At 43.6% G+C, this 4,022-nt stretch overlaps 1 long non-coding RNA gene across 1 annotated transcript in view; it reads right to left on the reverse strand.

The window, feature by feature from the left end:
• The window catches only part of LOC139171528 (uncharacterized), a 16,413-nt gene extending 12,826 nt beyond the window's left edge, over positions 1 to 3,587 (reverse strand). The window contains exon 1 of the long non-coding RNA XR_011559763.1: positions 3,505 to 3,587. This is a non-coding gene — a long non-coding RNA (uncharacterized lncRNA). The remainder of the gene's footprint in view (positions 1 to 3,504) is intronic.
• Between the last annotated feature and the right edge of the window lie 435 nt (positions 3,588 to 4,022).

Genomic DNA, 4,022 nt, shown 5'->3' on the forward strand with positions numbered 1-4,022 from the left:
GTTTTTCCTTGTGAAGCATCATAGTTATATTACTCGCCCCCCACTCCTCCAACCCTGGACAGAATCCAATCCTTTTTCTCTTCTGCTTCAAATACTTCCTCCTATTTCTTCAAAGAAACTTCTTCTTCTATGAAGAAGCAAGAGGAAGCATTTGGGTGATTCCTGCCTAGTTTGAGTGCTTCGACTCCCAATCATTCCGTGCCCAAATTCCAAAGTGCCACCTTTCTACCAGGGCAGCCAGCTAGAAAGAGCCAGTCTTGCAGAAAAAACAGTTGCTGCCAATCTGCCTTCCATCGAGGACCTGTATAAAAGTCAAAAAGAGGGCTGTGAAAATATTTACTGACCCCTCGCATCCTGGACATAAACTGTTTCAACTCCTACCCTCAAAATGTCGCTACAGAGCCCTGCACACCTAGACAACTAGACACAAGAACAGTTTTTTCCTGAACGCCATCACTCTGCTTAAACAAATAATTCACTCAACATTGTCAAACTTTTTACTAAGTCTGCACTTCTATTTCGACTATTTTTTTCTCATCATTCCTATCATCTTTTTCCTCCCACTTAGGACTGTATGACTGCAACATATTGCTTGAATCCTTAAGATTTTTATTAATATTGATTGTTTCTTCATTGCTTATTTGACCCCTATGACAATCATTAAGTGTTGTACCACATGATTCTTGACAAATCTCTTTGGAGCATATTTATTTATTTATTTATTTATTTATTTGTTTGTTTGTTTGTTTATTTATTTTATTTATTGGATTTGTATGCCGCCCCTCTCCAGAGACTTGGAGCGGCTAACAGCAACAATAAAACAGTGTACAATAGTAATCTAATACTAAAAATGATTTAAAAACCCATTAATATAAAAACCAGACATACATACATACATACCATGCATAGAATTGTAAAGGCCTAGGGGGAAAGAGCATCTCAGTTCCCCCATGCCTGGCGGCAGAGGTGGGTTTTAAGTAGCTTACGAAAGGCAAGGAGGGTGGGAGCAATTCTAATCTATGGGGGGAGTTGGTTCCAGAGGGCCGGGGCTGCCACAGAGAAGGCTCTTCCCCTGGGTCCCACCAAACGGCATTGTTTAGTTGACGGGACCCGGAGAAGATCCACTCTGTGGGACCTAACCGGTCGCTGGGATTCGTGCAGCAGAAGGCGGTCCCTGAGATAATCTGGTCCGGTGCCATGAAGGGCTTTATAGGTCATAACCAACACTTTGAATTGTGATCGGAAACTGATCAGCAACCAATGCAGACTGCGGAGTGTTGGTGTAACATGGGCATAGCCCATGATTGCTCTCGCAGCTGCATTCTGCACGATCTGAAGTTTCCGAACATTTTTCAAAGGTAGCCCCATGTAGAGAGCGTTACAGTAGTCGAGCCTCGAGGTGATGACTATGCACCAAAGACAAAATCCTTGTGTGTCCAATCACACTTGGCCAATAAAGAATTCTATTTTCTATTTTTCCTAAAAATTTTGGGGAAGAAATCTGTGTGCATAGACTGGGCGCAGATAAATCTAGTGGGATTGACACCCAAGTAAGACCTTATGGGAATACCAGCTCAACTCTCACTTCTACTATCCATTCACTTCCGTGTTTGCAATCTAGGAGTTGTAATACAGACAGTTCTTGTTTAATGACGACTGAGACCAGCCATTCGGTCATTAAGCAAAGCAGCCCCTAATTAAAGCAATTGAACTCCAGCTCTGACATACAAAGTTATAAATGAGAAGGACTGGCCATAAAGTTATTTTTTTTGGTCTCCGTCACAATGGCAAAACAAGGCAGCCATTAAACAAGGACTGTCCATTTGAGCCTACTGCAAAGGGCTAGTACAAAGACTCTTTAAAAATCCACTGAATATACTAGAAGATTCATCACATATTTATTAATTTTCTTTTTGTTGTTGTTGTTGTTTGTTAGTGTGTTTTATAAATTTTTTAAAAAATTAAATTTAAAATAAATCCAGAACATATCATCTATGGAGTTTGAGCCTACTGTTTCTTATTCTTCATCCCAGCGACCGGTTAGGTTCCACAGAATTGCCTTTCTCCAGGTCCCATCAACCAATGTCGTTTGGCGGGACCAAGGGGAAGAGCCTTCTGTGTGTGGGCCCCGGCTCTCTGGAATCAATTGCCCCAGAGATTCGCACCGTTCCCACCCTGCTCGCCTTTCGCAAAGGTTTTAAGACTCACCTATGTCACCAGGCTTGGGGTAATTAGATCATGGCCCCTGGCAATAAATGTGATGTATGAGTGTGATTTGAATTTGTGTGATTGATTTTAATATATCGGGTTTTTAGCTTATGTAGTTTTTTAATTAATTAGATTTGTCTTTGTGAGTCTTCAGAGAGGGGCAGCATAAAAATCTAATATGATAGAGCTGGGGTGGCGCAGCAGGTAGAGCGCTGTACTGCAGGCCACTGAAGCTGATTGTAGATCTGTAAGTCAGCGGTTCAAATCTCATCACCGACTCAAGGTTGACTCAGCCTTCCATCCTTTCGAGGTGGGTAAAATGAGGACCCAGATTGTGGGGACAATAGGCTGGCTCTGTTAAAAAGTGCTGTTGCTAACATGTTGTAAGCTGCCTTGAGTCTAAGGAGAAGGGTGGCATAAAAATCAAATAAATGAATGAATGAATGAATAAATAAATAAATAAATAAATAATGATGATGATGATGTTAATTATTATTGTTGTTGTTATTTAATAATAATAACAATTTATTAGATTTGTATGCTGCCCCTCTCCAAAGATACGGGGCGGCTCACAATAATAATAATAATAATAATAATAATAATAATAATAATAATAATAATAATAATAATATTCTATTCAGTCTATTTAATTCTAATACAATTCCCCCTTCCCGCCTACCACATGCACAGCCCAGGTCATATTATCTTATCTCAGTTTAATATTAAGAAATAAATAAATAAAAACCTCGCAGGACCAGACAGGCAAAAGCTTGAAATCTCCAATGATCATCTTTAATTTAAACACATTATTCTCTTTTATCCATTCTAGGAAAATGGGTTCAAGCAGAGAACCGGCTGGGACTTTAAAACCAACTTCAAGCAGGGCTTTGAAATCTTCAACTGTGCCAACTACGATCATTTCCCTCCCTCCAGTGCTAAAACTGTGGTCAAGAGAAGATGGATTTGGATTCAGGCTGAAACAAAAAGAGTTTGGGGAGGAAGAGAGTCACCTGCTCAGGTGAAAGCCTAGCTGCCTATTTTTAAACAAAAGCTAACATCAGAGAGGTCCAAACTGGGTCAGCGTGAAAAATCCACTGGAATGGGTGAGACTCCAACGGCGTTTTTACGCAGCACATTTGAAATCTGACACAGGAGGGGGCACATTCATTGAAAGATCGCCCTGCGTCCCGCATGCCAGCTTGCGATCCGCAACCTTGAGTGACAGGAGCCAGCGGAGGTGGGGAAAGGGCACGCGCCGAAGGCCTCCCCCGGGCAAGGGGTACGGCACACACACACCCCAAAACAAAACCTTTCCAGTACTTCCCCCTTTGGAAAGGCCGGTGCGCAACTGGAGTCCTTCCTCTCCATCGCTGCTTCTGTTGCAGCGCCTGGCAAAAAGAAAAAGGATCGCCCGGGATCCCAAACATAGCAACGGCGTGGGGGAGGGATCGGAAAGGTCGGAGAAGAGAGCCGGGCGACCGGCTGAAGGTCACAAAAGCGAAACGGGAAGGAAGGAAGGAGGCTGGCGGCGCACGCTTTCGCCTCCCACGGGTCCCTCCCTCCCCAACTGCGCGCGCGAATGGGAACGCGCTGAATGCGCTCTGCAGAGGCTCAGAGGCACCCTTACACCCTCATACAGACACTTATTCGACCCCAAGCCCGCCTTGGCCTTCCCCATTTACACCCCCCACTCACCCGCCAATCTGTTCTCGTGTGGCGCAATGGTTAGAGCGCAGCGCTGCAGGTTACTTCAGCTAACTGCTAGCTGTAGTTCAACAGGCTACTTCAGCTAACTGCTAGCTGTAGTTCAGCAG

This window comes from Erythrolamprus reginae, chromosome 8, assembly GCF_031021105.1.
Source record: "Erythrolamprus reginae isolate rEryReg1 chromosome 8, rEryReg1.hap1, whole genome shotgun sequence".
Taxonomy (NCBI): domain Eukaryota; kingdom Metazoa; phylum Chordata; class Lepidosauria; order Squamata; family Dipsadidae; genus Erythrolamprus; species Erythrolamprus reginae.